Source organism: Sus scrofa, chromosome 16 (assembly GCF_054392235.1).
Source record: "Sus scrofa isolate SSC_HxYL_T2T_F1_AM1 chromosome 16, Sscrofa_HxYL_maternal_Yorkshire_Landrace_v2.0, whole genome shotgun sequence".
NCBI classification, from domain to species: domain Eukaryota; kingdom Metazoa; phylum Chordata; class Mammalia; order Artiodactyla; family Suidae; genus Sus; species Sus scrofa.
Window position 1 is genome coordinate 48,418,308 of NC_139398.1, and position 15,581 is coordinate 48,433,888.

The following is a 15,581-nucleotide window of genomic DNA, read 5'->3' on the forward strand; positions in this document are numbered from 1 at the left end:
GTTTGTCATAGTGTCTTCTGTTTCTGTTGCTCATTTCTCTCTCCTCTCTCTCCCCTCTCCCTCCCTCCCTTTTTCCATTCCCTCCTTCTTTCTTTCCCCCCTCCAGTATCATTTTCTTCCATTTTGTAACAGTGGGTTTAACCCATAGTCCCCTAATCTTTATTTACCTTTTCCTCTTAGCATGCAGTTACTTTTCTGGTTTCATCTCTGAGCCAAATTTTGAATGACTCAAATGCAGGGCTCAAACTATGTGTTCCTTCCTTGGCTTCCACCTCTGATCTTCAGATGCCTATGGCACAGCTCTACCTATGAGTTCAGAAACCACTTTAAACACTGGCTCTTCTGATTCCTCTCAGATGTCTTCATTTCTGTTGGTGGTGTCCTTCCTCCTTTCACCCAGGGTCCTTGTTTTCCATTATTTCAGGCTCTTTTTTTTCCTTCCCCCAAATGCAACATCAAAACTCTTTCTTCCTAACATCTCTCAAACCCACACCCCACTCCTCTGTTCCCAGTGCTATTGTTGTGGTTCAGACTGCCTTCATGACAATGAATGATCTGTGTGTCTTCGGTTTCTGCAAACCGCTAGACCACCCTGCATGTTGTTGCCCTTGACTAGTTCTCTTTTATTTTCATCTGATGTGATTTAACTCTATGCTTTGAGCTGCCACTTTCCTGCCATACAGTGTTTTATGCACTTCTTCATCCAATTCAAAAAATGAAGGAGATATAACTCAAAGAGAACAGTTTGTTCTCTCAAGGAAGCCATAGACTCCCATACATTTTTATGGGCTCTTAGCTTCCTGATGCCCTCCCCTGTTTGGGTTTGACTGCAGGTGGTAAGGAAAACGAAGTCATCTGTTAGTCTTCTCTTCCTGTGTTATGTTTCTCTGGCTTGATTCCCTGGCTGGAAGAACTGGCTTCCACAGTGAGGTCTGATATGCTGTCTCCGGGCTGTGGTTGTTCCGTGTTATACTTGAATATATGCAACTGCTCAGCTTCCCAGACATGGTTTGCAAAATTCTTTATTGTTTTTCCCTTCTGGGGAGTGATAAGGTATAACATTTCTTATTGATTTTGGAACCGTTTCTACAGTGCCAGCAAACACTTATCTGAAAAACCTTGAACTAATCACAGAAAAATGTGATCATGTGGGACCTGGAGTGCAAGAATTTCCATAGCTATAGGTCTGTGGAGAGTTTTCTTCTTAGTCAAGGTTCTATTAAAAGTAGTTCTCTCAATGGGAAATAAACAATGCAGAAGCAGATTATTGGGATCCTTTCTGCATTGATTCTCAGTGCAGCTTAACATTAGGAAAACTCTGGCCTGAGCGATCTCGCTGTAGGTTAATCAAGCCCTAGATTTTTTTGGTTGCTGAATGCTAAAACTTAATGGGACTTTTAGCCCAAGAGCCTTAAGAGGACTCTGAAAACCAGAGTGGATGTGTCTGGCTGCAGGGCAACGACACTATTGGTAACGGCCTGGACAGCCTTCCATTTCCCACCCCCACCCCCCACCCCGTTCCCCCCACCTTCCGCACATCATGTCCTGCCATTGGTTCTAATGTTTTCCTCCCACTTGAGTGAAGAGATTTAAGTGAAATGTAGTGGGCCCACCTCAGACTTTCGGAGCCCAGGACAAGAGTAAAAATGAAGCCCCTATATCCTATGGCTAAACAGTCAAAGTTATAAGTCAAGCTACCAGATGTTAAATAAAATATGTTCTCTCTTTCAGTCTTAACATATCTTAATAATGAACTGGAAAGTTGGGTTTATTTGTTTTTTTATTAGAGTATAGTCGATTTACAGTGTTATGTCAGTTTCTGCTATATAGCAAAGTGACAAATCTTCTAAGTCTGCTCCCAGATACCACCCATCCCTTCGCCTTCCCAGCATCAACTCCAACCAGCACTAGGAGGGGCCTGGTGTGCCCACATCCAAGTTCAGTCCATTCTCCCTTTCAGTTATCTGCCCAGAGCTTGTGTGGCATTCACCAGCTAGGAAACCCATTCTCATTAGAACAGCCCTAGGAGGAGTTCTTCATAGGCCCAGTAAGCAGGCTTGGGGATATTTGGGCGAGAAATTCCAGGATCCTCAGTACCTAGAGAGTGGTCTAGAGGGAGGATGTGAGTTCCCTTTGGCCACTCAGACTCCTTACCTCATGGAAACTGGTCATAGATGCAGCCGTGTGTCCAAGGCAAGGCTCCCCTTCCTTGGGTCTGGGAGCAGCACTGAAATGCATTGGAGATTTTGGAAACACCATCTGGAGGCTTTTTCCCTCTGACTCCACATCCCATATCAGGGATGACTCCCACCTGGCACAGACAGCACACAAAACCCATGCATAAGCCTTTCGTGTAGCTGGAAAAATTCCAGGCAGTCTTCTTGCTCTATATTGTTGGTCTAAAATGCCCACATCCTGTATGGCCTTGTGTTAAGTTTTGCCCTCCAGCATCACTGCTAGAAATCCAGGTAACCTTTGGTACAGTTTCAGCCTTTGAGAATCTCCCCTCTGTTATGACTCTGTGCCAGTTCCAGGGGATGCTGTGCAGGAGAAAGATGGAGAGTCATGGGCTTCCTTTCATTTCTCTCTCTTGCTTCCCAGATGTCCCCCCGCCCTCCTCCAACCCCATCCTGATCATCAGCTGCATCTTCTCTCATGTCTCTTTTGTCTCCTTCACCCTGCCTCCTTCCTCATACTTTCTGTACTTTGAAAATACCACCCTCCTTTGCTGCTTTCTTTAGTCATCAAAACTCTCTTTCCTTCAGAAAAGCTCTGTTAAATGCATGAAAAACTTTTAGGTAGATTAATACGAAAGACTAACTGGAAAGGGCAGGTTCATCTCTAAGGTACCAGGATGTCTTTGTCCACGTTTGTGTTGTCACCATTCTCTTCTCAAAAGCAGCTCTCAAGAAAGAATCCTAATAGTCACACATGGTATCCGTGTAGCAGAAGAAAAGACCTGAGTTCTAGAGGACATGTAGCTGTGGGGAGGGGGAGTGGTGTTCCAGGGCACTTGAAAAGGCTTTTGTCTGGAGGTGCCGGATGCCTTCAGCATGGAGGGCCCCACCAAGCAAGGGGCACCCTTCAGGAGGGAGTCTACATGTCCCGAGGGACACTTTGTAGGAGGAGACAGGGATGGTGACAGTTTGTGCCCAGTTTGTGTAAATCAGGATTGTCCTTCCTTTAGGCAGGGAGGTAACACACATGGAAGCTTCTATTGAGACTGAGCTCAAAATGTTGACGAGCCTGTTCCCAACCCTTCAGACATCCTTTGCTCTGCACCTCCTCACTCTTCTAACACTCTGACTTCTGGAATGGACCCAGCAGGCACATGTAACCACAGGCTCTGATGCGGTACGTCTGTGTTCTCTGCCCTCCCTCCTTTCAGAACTGATCAAAAGGAAAGAAAACATAAAGACCATCTTTTCTCTCTAATATAAACAAGCTGTAGCTACAGGAAAGGGGGCAGGAACATGAGGCCTAGGTATTAATCACCTTGATAGTTGGCTTTCAGCACAAGTGGCCTTTCCTGCCCGTTGATTCTGATTGTGGAGAGAGAGGCCAGGAAATACTCTTAAAGTATAGATACATCTGTAACTGAGACACAACACGTGTGTGTACGTGAATGTTTCTCCCCCACCAGATGAAATGGTGTGCAGCTCTGTTCCTACAGTTCTTACCAAGTGATGGAAGCTATTCCTTCACATTCTCCAGGGAAGAAACTTAAGAGATAATTTAAATTATTAATGCAACAGAAGTCTTCAAGACGTGTATAATCCTTGAATTTGGAAAAATGTTTTTCCTTGGAGGAAATTTTGAAGGCTGAATGGTTGTAGATAGGGTTCAAGTTTTAAAGTTAGATCTGGTTTAAACCTATCTTTGTATGAGGAGCAAGGTTGCTTATTCTTTCTGATCCTATTTACTTATCTATAAATATAATGATAATGTTCAAATATTTCTGGGTTATTATGGGAATTAAGAAAATTTATGTGAAGTATCTGGCTGGGAGTGGATGCTTTAGAGCCCTTCTATTGCCAGAGACTGCTTTTGCCCAACCAATTTTCACATCCACTTTTAATTTAGTACTAGAACCCTGATTTCATTCAGATGCAGTGAATACAGCCACATTTTTCAGCTTACTTTGCCCCTGGATATGGTCATGTGACTAAGTTCTAACTAATGACGTGCAAGAAGATGTTGGGTGGGAATTCTGGGAAAGTGCCTTAAAAGTATGTCAGTGCAACTAATGCAGGGTTCTCAAAATCTTTAACGCTCCATTTCCCCTGGAGAGTAGATGTGATGGCTGGAGTTGCAGCAGCTGTCTTGAATCATGAGACAACCTTGAGAGTGGTGCAAAGGATTGTAAAGTTAGATAAGTATATGGATCTCTAATGATAGTGTGGAGATGTATTACCATCCTAGGACTGCCTACCTCCAGCTCTCTTTTTTTTTTTCAATGTGTGTGCTAAATAAAATTTTATCTTATTGACACATCTGTTATACTTGACCTCTCTTATGAAGCAGTGGAATGCAATTCCTAAAACACCTTTCCCTTATATCCATATGCTCTCATTTAATCCTCACATTTATCCTATGAGATAGTATTATTTTCCCTATTTTATAGATAAAAAAAACTTAAGTGGAGGGAGTTATGTATTTTACCTCACATCACATGGCTATTTTGTGCCACTGCTGATTTCTATTTATTGCGCTTTCTGCTATGAAGGGTGATCCTGGGTTTTTCTCAGATGCTTCTCTTCCAGGTCTTACTGGCCATATGGCATAATAGCTGTGAGTTCAAAATTAAGAGCCAGATTGCCCAACTCGAATTCTGGTTCTCCATTTATAGTGGGGAGACTTAGATGCAAATTGCTTCAACTCTCTGATCCCCAGTTTCTTCCTCTGTAAAATGGGGATTACAATAAACCTCACAGAGTAGGTAAGAGGGTGAAGTGAGTTAATGTATATAAGGTGCTTGGAATAATGCCTGGCATACAGAAAGAACGACTAAATGTTAGCTATAATGATTCCTTGTTAGATCTGGTTTAAACCTATCTTTGTATGAGTAGACAAATTCACTCACTGGATGCAAAGCCTCAGGATCATAGCAAGTGTTTGAGTGATTTACCATATTTCTCTCAGGGCTACAAGCTGTTGATATTCTTAGTTCATTTATTCCTTAGCTAATCCTGGATGTTCCTGAGAGCACATGCCTACAGGTGCAGGCTCCATGGAAAGGCACTCCTGAGGGCCTGGGGATCCCTGGGGGTGGGAGGTGAAGTCTGTTATGTAGGACGTGGGAAGAGGGACTGGAAGACTCTGGATGGAGATACCAGGGTGTGGGAAAAGCTAAGTAGAGCATAGAGGCTCAAAAAGGTATGTTGATAGCTTGAGGAAGAAAAAGATAATGTTCTAGAGTAGAGAGAGCAGGGGGGCAAAAAGAGAGGATTGGAAGGGAAGGAAATCAAGAAAGAGCAGAAAATCCTCTAGCCTGGTAAATTATGGCTCATCCAGATGTTAAGTCCTTGGGGCTTTAAGGTATGCTAACCTGACATGTAAGGGGGGAAGGATTAAGGACACAATGTTTTGTTTTAATGGGAACATTATCTAAAAAATGTAAATATATATATATATATATATATATATATATAATTTTTATTTTTTGTTATCTGGCAAAGAAGACCCTAACGAAGCTTCAGAGGGAGTATTCCTAAAGCTCAGGGGAGAGAAGGCAAGAAGGGAAGACCCCGGCTCCACCTTGTGTGCTCCTCTCTGAGCCCCAGGGAGGACTGGCCAACACCTCCCATGAAGCCCCGCCCAAGGCCCGCCTCCTCTTGAGAGGTTAAAACCGGGTAAGATTCCTAGATGTCTGGTACTTCCTGTGTTGGTTATTATTGAGGCCCTCTGTTGGCTTCCTCCTAGAATTTGCGATAAAACCCTTAATTTAAAACAGCCTCTGCACCTGTCCTCATGGTCAGATGGGGAAAGTTGGTGAAAACTCACCGGGCCAGAAGGCTGAGGGGAGCATGGAGAGTGACCGTGATGGGGAGCGTGCCTGGCCCTGGGTTTGCCTAAAGGAAGGCAGGGCTGGTGGAGATCCTGGGGCAAACACGCAGAAAGGCTGTGAGGGTCTCCTCCGAGCCTCTGCTTTGTGTACCCGGCCAGACAGGGCCGATCCTTGTTTCTCTTCCACCTCGGCTTTGAGTTCATGGTCTGCTGTGAAGGGGACACTTCTATTTTCAGAGGGCTGGAATAAACTTAGTGTACTTGGCTACTGCACATTAAACCCTTTGTTTTTAAAAGGTTCAAGGTTTTCCTTTCCCCTCCCTCACCCTCCAGTCACGTGGCGGTATCTTATAAGGCTGCTCTTGCTTCTCCCAGACTGAGTAAGGCAGGGGTGAGTTAGCAGTAATAGGACTGCAGGTGGAGCTGCCCTGAAGTTTCTTACTAACTCCTGGGAGTGGTCCTAGGTCCTGTTGGTGGAGATGGCCCAAGGCAGGGGGAGAGTCACTGTCCACAGGAAACAGTGAAGGCAGCTTCAGGAACCACAAGGAAGGAGGCATCAGTTGCCAAGAAAATTCACATCTCCAGATGCTAGGCATTACCTTTTTTCTTCCCTCGAAGTCTTGGGGAGTTGTAGTTTGCCACAGCTCAAAGTTGGTTTAGAAATGTTGTAGGACAACCCCCCTTGGTTATCCTAAGTGGCTCCTGGATGGGTTGAAAAAGGACTCTTCAAATTGAGCTGTAAATATCGAAGGATGTCTTTGTTAGTCACATAAATACCTTTGCAGTGTTGTGTATGTGTGTTGGAAACTTGTCCAAAGATATTGCAATCTTTAGGATATCTCCAGCGAGTCTCTTAGATAACCACAGAGAAGTTTGGGAGAGAAGCCTAGAGATTCAGTGTTCTCAAGGGCCAGAACAGCTCAGTGGCAGCCTCTTCCATGATACAGCCAGGGAAGGACAAGAATCTGAAACCCCAAATGAATTCCCTGGATGCCCTCCCCCATTGCTGACATCTCAGTTCTGAGTCAGCCAAGGCAAGTCACTGTGCAGAAGCCACTGCTTGATATCTGTTTTAACCCTTTTCAGTTGGGAAGCTATTTGTTGGTGTAAGTTATCTATTGCTGTGGATAACTTAACCGAATGGCACAAAAGAACAATCATCGTTGAGTTTGCTCGTGAACTTGCAGCTTGGCCTGGCTCGGCCAGGACACAGTGTACACAGGGATTTGACGTACACAGTGTCATTCAGGGGCATTTGAAAGCTGGATGTGACCTGCTGGCTGGGGGCTGGGACTATCTGAAGGCATGCTCACATGTCTGGCACTTGACACTGCCTGTGGCTGGAATATTAAGTAGGATTCATCAGCCAGAACACCTACACGTGGCATCTCCATGTGGCTGCTTGCCTTTCTTACAGGGTGGCGGCTGGGTTCCAAGAGTGAGTGTCCTAAAGAACAAAGCAGAAAACACTTGGGATTTGTATAACCTGGCCTTGAATGTCATTTACTACCATACTCTTTTGGTTGAGGTAACCCTTATTCAATTCCTGGAAACTTTCTTCTTTGACAGTCTATTAATAAAATTGCTTGTAAATTACTTGTTCTGATCTCTTCCTAAAGAGCACTTATCATCCTTGTCATCCATAAAAATTCTTTATCCTTTTAATATTTTTCTATCTTTGTCATTATGCTCTTTTCTGTGTTTATCTTCTACATATGATTTATTTTTCTGCATTCTCAATTCTGCTCTTTTAAAAATTGATTTAAATTCTGCTACAGAATTTTTATTAAATTCTTTCCTTAACTCTGCAGCCTTCTTTATTTTATTTTAATTTTTTTAATTACTCAGTGGATTTTATTACATTTATAGGTGTACAACAATCATCACAACCAAATTTTACAGCATTTCTATCCCAAACCCTCAGTGCATCCTCCCATCCCCAACCTATCTCATTTGGAAATCATAAGTTTTTCAAAGTCTGTGAGTCAGTAAGTATCTCTTCTGCAAAGAAGTTCATTGTGTCCTTTTTTTAGATTCTGCATATAGGTGATAGCATTTGATGTTGGTGTCTCACTGTCTGACTTCACTTAGCATGATAATTTCTAGGTCCATCCATGTTGCTGCAAATGCTGTTATTTCTTTCCTTGTAAAGGCTGAGTAATATTCCATTGCGTTTATGTACCACATCTTCTTGATCCATTCCTCTATCGATGGGCATTTAGGTTGTTTCCATGTCTTGGCTATTGCATATAGTGCTGCAGTGAACATTGGCGTACATGTGTCTTTTGGAGTCATGGTTTTCTCTGGATAGATGCCCAGGAGTGGGACTGCTGGATCAAATGGTAGTTCTATGTTTACTTTTCTGAGGAATCTCCATACTGTTTCCCACAGTGGTTGCACCAATTTACAGTTCCACCAACAGTGTAATAGGTTTCCTTTTTCTCCACACCCTCTCTAGCACTTATTGTTTGTAGACTTTTTGATGATGGCCATTCTGGCTGGTGTAAGGTGGTACCTCATAGTGGTTTTGATTTGCATTTCTCTAATAATGAGTGACACTGAACAGCTTTTCATGTGTTTCTCGGCCATCTGTATGTCTTCTTTGGAGAATTGTCTGTTTAGATCTTCTGCCCATTTTTGGATGGGGTTGTTTGCTTTTTTGGTATTGAGCGGTAGGAGGTGTTTATAAATTTTGAAGATTAATCCCTTGTCATTCAATTCATTTGCATGTATTTCCTCCCATTCTGCAGGTTGTCTTTTTGTTTTGTTTAGGGTTTCCTTTGCTGTGCAGAAACTTTGAAGTTTGATTAGGTTCAATTTGTTTATTTTTGTTTTTACCGTCTTTACTCTAAGAGGTGGATCTGAGAAGATGTTGCTGTTGTTTATGTCAGAGAGTGTTTGCCCTATGTTTTCCTCTAAGAGTTTTATGGTGTCTGGTCTTATATCTAGGTCTTTAATCCATTTTGAGTTTGTTTTTGTGTTAGGAAGTATTCTAATTTCATTCTTTTCCATGTGGCTGTCCAGTTTTCCCAGCACCACCTATTGAAGGGGCTGTCTTTTCTCCATTGTATATTTTTGCTTCCTCTGTCATAGATTAGTTGACTGTGGGTGCATGGGTTTAATTCTGGGCTTTCTGTCCTGTTCCACTGATCTATATTTCTGTCTTTGTGCCAGTACCATATGGTTTTGATGATTGTTGCTTTGTAGTATAGTCTGAAGTCCGGGAGCCTGATTCCTCCAGCTCCATTTTTCTTTTTCAGGCTATTCTGGGTCTTTTGTGCTTCCAAACACACTTTAAAATATTTTGTTCGAGTTCTGTGAAAAATGTCCTTGATAATTTGATAAGGATTGCATTGAATCTGCAGATTGCCTTGGGTAGTATAGTCATTTTGATAATATTGACTCTTCCAATCCAAGAGCATGGTATATCTTTCCATCTGTTTGTGTCGTCTTTGATTTCTTTCATCAGTGTCTTCTAGTTTTCAGAGTACAGGTCTTTTGTCTCTTTAGGTAGGTTTACTCTTACGTATTTTATTCTTTTGGATGTGATGGTAAATGGGATTGCTTCCCTAATTTCTCTTTCTGATCTTTCATTGTTAGTACATAGAGATGCCATCAATTTCTGTGTATTAATTTTGTATCCTGCGACTCTGCCAAATTCGTGGATGAGCTCTAACAGTTTTCTGGTAGAGTCTTTAGGATCCTCTAGGTATAGTATCATGTCATCAGCAAATAGTGATAGTTTTACTTCTTCCTTTCCAATTTGGATTCCTTTTATTTCTTTAACTTCTCTGATTGCTGTGGCTAGGACTTCCAAACTATGTTGAAGAGTAGTGGCAAGAGTGGACATCCTTGTCTTGGTCCTGATCTCAGCGGGAATTCTTTTAGCTCTTCAGCATTGAGAATGATGTTCACTGTGCGTTTGTCATATATGGCCTTTATTATGTTGAGGAAGCTTCCCTTTATGCCCACTTTCTGAAGGGTTTTTATCAGAAATGGGTGTTGGTTTTTTGTCAAAGGCTTTTTCTGCATCTATTGAGAGGACCATATGATTTTTATTCTTCAGTTTGTTAATGTGGTGTATCACACTGATTGATTTGTGGATATTGAAGAACCCTCACATCCCTGGGATAAATTCCACTTGATCATGATGTACAAGCCTTTTAATGTATTGTTGATGTGGTTTGCTAGTATTTTGTTGAGGATTTTTACATCTATGTTCATCAGTGAAATTGGCCTGTAATTTTCTTTTTTTTGTGGTATTTTTGTATGGTTTTGATAACAGGGTGATGGTGGCCTCATAGAATGAGTTTGTGAGTGCTCTGCAATTTTTTGGAATAGTTTCAGAAGGATAGGTGTAAGATAGTCTCTGAATGTTTGGTAGAATTCACCTGTGAAGCCATCTGGTCCTGGACTTTTGTTTGTTGGAAGGTTTTTTTTTTTTTTTTTTTTTTTTTTTTTTTTTTTTTTTGTCTTTTTGCCATTTTTCTTGGGCTGCTCCCATGGCATGTGGAGGTTCCCAGGTAGGGGTCGAATTGGAGCTGTAGCCGCTGGCCTACACCAGAGCCACAGCAACACGGGATTGGAGCCGCGTCTGTGACCTACACCACAGCTCTCGGCAACGCTGGATCCTTAACCCACTGAAGAAGGCCAGGGATCGAACCCGCAACCTCATGGTTCCTAGTCGGATTCGTTAACCTCTGAGCCACCACAGGAACTCCTGTTGGAAGTTTTTTAATCACAGTTTCAATTTCGGTACTTATGATTGGTCTGTTTATCCTTTCTGTTTCTTCTTGGTTTAGTCTTGGAAGATTGTGCTTTTCTAAGAAAGTGTCTATTTCTTCTAGGTCTTCCATTTTATTGACATAGAGTTGCATATAGTAGTCTCTTATGACCCTTTGTATTTCTGTGTTGTCCGTTGTTAGTTCTCCTTTTTCATTTCTAATTTTATTGAGTCCTCTCTGTTTTTTTCTTGATAAGTCTGGCTAAGGGTTTATCAGTTTTGTTGATCTTTTCAAAGAACCAGCTTTTCATTTCATTGATCTTTTCTGTGGTTTTCTTTGTTTCTATTTCATTGATTTCTGCTCTGATCTTTATGATTTCTTTCCTTTTACTAACTTTAGGTCTTGTCTGTTCTTCTCTCTCTAGCTGCTTTAGATGTAAAGTTAGGTTGTTTATTTGAGATTTTTCCTATTTCCTGAGGTAGGCTTGTATTGCTATAAACTTTTCTCTTAGAACTGCTTTTGCTTCTGCAGGCTTCTTTTAAACTTATTTTTATGTCTAATCCTTTCATTCTTTATTTCATAAAATCTAGAGTTTGTATTAATTTTGTTAACAAAGAATGCAACTGCTGTCTGAATTTTTTAATAGTAAATCTTTCCCCCAAATTTCTTTCTTCTGCTTCTTTTGTGCTATATCTGCCTCTTTCTTTTCCTGCTGCAGAACATGTTCATGGTCCCTATGTTTTTTGTTTTTGTTTTTTCTGTTTACTCATCCTTGAATGAGAAGAGAACTATTCCAGCACAGGAGTTACTCTAAAAAGGATGGCTGTGCTTGTTTGTGTCCTCTCACATCATCCTGGATGCAGTTAGATTCATCTTCCCATATGTTTAGCTCAGGAGCTGATGCTTTTAGATGTTGTCTGCATTGAACTAGAGGGAGTGACTGGGGAAGGACCTGGCATCCTGAAGCATCAGAGTGAGGAAAATTCATTTCTGAATTTTATCTTCTGTGCTGTGGAAGTTACTATACCCATTGCTAGTTTTCTGCAGCCAGAGTTCCCCTATGGGCTTGAGCTGGCACTCATGGGAGTCATCTCTGTCCCAGAGCAACTGACCAGTAGTTTGAAGTAGGCCCTGATGAAAGGAGAATGGAGAGTCCCACTGGAATAAGAAGAATCCCCAGCAGAGAACTCTCTCCTTTTCTCTTTTGCAGGCATTCAGTCTGCTGTGTCTGTGTTTGTGCTTGGGCCTCATGGTGTAGCTAATTGGAACAGTTCCCTTCAGGAGCAAAAGGGACATGGAGTGGAGGCAGACTTTCCTGATTGCCCCTCAGTCTGCTCTGCCTCCAGCTCTCAACCCTCCACCTGAGGAGCTAGAGCATATTCTGACAAGGTTTCCTTTGCTTACATCAGGTGAGGTCCCATCACTTCCTGGGGAAGGAAAATTGGAATTCAGGAGGCAGTGTTTTCCCTCAGTCTGGATCCATTTATTCTTTAGCAGAAACTCCTTGACTTTTATGTATATAAATGATGCCCTTCTCTTCTTTGAAGCACAAGATTTTGTCCCTCCCTCCACCTCTAGGTTTATACCATCATAAATTCAGGTCATTTCAGGGTAGCAGGATGTTGGTACTTCTGCATTCACTTCACCATTCCCCACCCCTCCAATCCTGTCTGATTGATTTAGGCATCTCAGTCTCAGCACTATTGACATTTTGGGCTAGACACTTCTCTTTTGAAGGGCTGTATATGTATTAATCACTGTTTAGCAGTAGCCTCACTGACTAGATGTCAGTAACATCCTGCCCATCCACAAGCCCCCTCTTCCTCATTATGGTGACTGAAATACCCACCCCCTGCTTCCCTGAGCTGAGAACCATCACCGTACAACATCTGTAACATACCCTTATTTCTGTACTTCCAAGAGCTGGAGGGCAGCTCAAGAAATCACCTGGTCCAGCTCCTTTCTTTCAAGCAAAGAAGATGTTGCTCTTTGCACTCAATACATGAGACAAGATGATGAAGATGAGGAGCAAGAAGCAGCTGAATTCGCCTAAGTTTCCCCCTCCACATTTATTTATGAAAGCAGGACTTGGGTTTCTTGCCTTCTGGAACTTTTCCTGTATGCTTCTTAGTCTCTACTCATTAGCAGATGAAATCTGTTCACACAGGTTTGGAGGACTTTTCTCTTCCTTCTTATTTGAAAAAGGAGAAAATACTGCAAACAACTTAATTGACTTCCATTGTATACGCCTGGGCATTTTTGCCTTTGGCTCTTATGTTACCTGAAAGCTGTCAGTTCCTGTTCATTCTGCTCTGTGGGAGGGGGTGAAGATGGGTGATCTGAAGAGATGGGCATGGATGTTAGAGTATACCACCCTGGCTCTCAACTGGCTCTCATCAGTGTCGAGGAAGTGCCGGTTCTGAAAAAATGGGAGGTGGTGGTGGAGAATGTTGCTTAATTTAAACCCAGTGTGTTTGAGAGAGACTGTAGCTCCCAGACAAGAAAATCCTGGCTGGCCTATTGAGGAGGTGGTAAGCAAAAAATTGTACCAGGCAGACATGAAAATAGCACAAGGGAGATAGCTTAGCTCTATGTGACTACTCAGAACATAGCTTTTTGGGATCTACATGCTTATTGCCCTGAGTTTGAGTCCCAAAGGGGTCCTTAAAGCCCTCATTTAGCTTTGGAGCTAAAGCAGCCCTCAAGAAGATGTACTTCTTTAAAAAGGGAAGCACTTTGGAGTTCTTCTGTCGGGTAGCAGGTTAAGGATATGGCATTGTCACTGCAGTGGCTTGGGTTGCTGCTATGGCATGTGTAACAGACTCATTTCTTCTACAAATCTCATTTCTCAGCAGTATCTGGCAAAATGATTCTCACTTCATGGGTGAGAAAGAAAAGCAGTCTCAAGCAGGTTGTTGGGCCTCTGAGATAGAAGGATACTTGGCTAGAGTGGGTGCCCATTGGTCTTTCCAGCCCCAGCACCATCACCATTTTAGCAGCAGTAGCAGCAGCAATCATGGGAAATAATGATTGGCTCCCTACTGTGTGTGAGGCCGAGGGAACCTGAGCCCCTAGAAGACATAATTCCTGGCTCAGGGGCTTGCAATCAGTTAAGGAAGGTAAGAATAGATGAGAAAGCCAATGTGGTCTTCACATGCCCCTTGACATTTTTAGAGGGCAGTTTACAAAGGACTGGGTTCCCCTTGAGAATTAAACAAACCCCAGCACAGCTACAGTGCTAGAAAGTCTATGCTCAATTCGCATGGAGTGGCCCAGGTGACATGTATGGCCACAGTCCTGGGCTCTTGGGGCAGGTATCAGGTGAGGGCTTCTGTGAGTCAGGCTGGGAAGAAAAGGTTGTAACAACATCCCATCTGAGCACTACAGAATCCTTCGAGGAGAATGTTATTAGTACTCTCATTTTATGGACAAGGAAGGAGAGGCTCAAAGAAAAAGAGATGAACAACTTATGCATCCTTTTGAGTGGCAGGTACTGAAATCAGAATTCACAACAGGGCTTTGTTTTATTCCCACAACAGTCCTGAGATGTATTATCATGATTTTTATTATCCTAATTTTATAGCCAAGAAACTGATGCTTAGCACAGCTAAGTAACCTGAGACCACACAGCTAGTATATGACTTCAAGTCCTAACCTTTTTCCAATTTCATTATTGAGGTATGACATGATGAGTAAAGAGAAAGTGAGGGAACAGTCATATCAGGGCAAGTAGCATAGGCTGAAATGTACTTGATATATTCAGAAATGTACCTGGTGTGTTTGGGAAGAACCCAAAGTCTATGAAGAGACTCTCTATGTGAATAATCAAGAGATAAGTTTGAGAGGTAGTAGGCTCAGATTTTCGTTTTTGAACATAAATTCGGCAGGGCTGCATTAGATGGGTGAAAGGGCTGAGTCTGGAGAGCAGCCAGATCAAAGAGACAAGTACCACAAATGTCAGAGTTCCCATCGTGGAGCAGTGGTTAACGAATCCGACTAGGAACCATGAGGTTGCGGGTTTGGTCCCTGCCCTTGCTCAGTGGGTTAACGATCCGGCGTTGCCATGAGCCGTGGTGTAGGTTGCAGACGTGGTTCGGATCCCGCATTGCTGTGGCTCTGGCATAGGCCGGTGGCTACAGCTCCGATTCGACCCCTAGCTTGGGAACCTCCATATGCCGCGGGAGTGGCCCAAGAAATAGCAAAAAGAAAAAAAAAAAAAGAAAAAAAAAAGAATAAACAAGAGGTGATACAAAGGAAAGGCCAGCAGCCTGGGTCAGTTGCATTTGTCCTAAAAAGAAACAGAGGCATTAATATGGGCATCAGGATTCTAAAGCACCAGCGACTAGGGGGATAATGAAAGGCAGGTAAATACAAAGAAACCACTTAAAAAAAATTGCTAGGCTGCTCTAGGAGTGTCAACTATCAATGACACTTGATATATTTTGACGGAAGCAGGGTCTATCAGTGTGCAAGATCAAAAATCAAATTACATGCTTAAAACAATGGACACACTTATAGGCCAGGAAATTCAGTTCCACAGTGGTTGAGCCTTTGGTTCTTCCAGGTTGAGTTGGTAGCCTGGTAACATTTCAGGGAGGTTGCCTATTATGAATCAAATCATTCTTTAGAAGTTCCTCTCAACCATTATCTGTGTGGGATGCTAAGGTAGCTCTAACTACTACTCTGATTATTGGGAAATGGAGGAAGAAGGGCATACATAGGGACATGAGGTGAGTTTGCTGATATTTTTATTCACCTAGTCATTCAATATTAATTTATCCAGCACCTACAATTTGCCCTGAGCTCGTCTAAGTCCTGGGCACACAGCAATAAAGAAAGCACTCATGGAAT

The 15,581-nt window shown here is 42.5% G+C and overlaps 1 protein-coding gene across 7 annotated transcripts in view; it reads left to right on the forward strand.

Moving 5' to 3' along the window:
• The window catches only part of LOC102159433 (uncharacterized), a 908,266-nt gene that overhangs the window by 112,481 nt on the left and 780,204 nt on the right, over positions 1-15,581 (forward strand). For 2 of the 7 annotated variants that reach the window (XR_014831357.1, XR_014831356.1), the window contains exon 4: positions 5,679-5,852. The exons of 4 other annotated variants lie outside the window; for them this stretch is intronic. The gene's annotated coding sequence lies outside the window, so the exon portion shown is untranslated. The remainder of the gene's footprint in view (positions 1-5,678; positions 5,853-15,581) is intronic. One more of the 7 variants, XR_002339577.2, reaches the window with a different exon arrangement.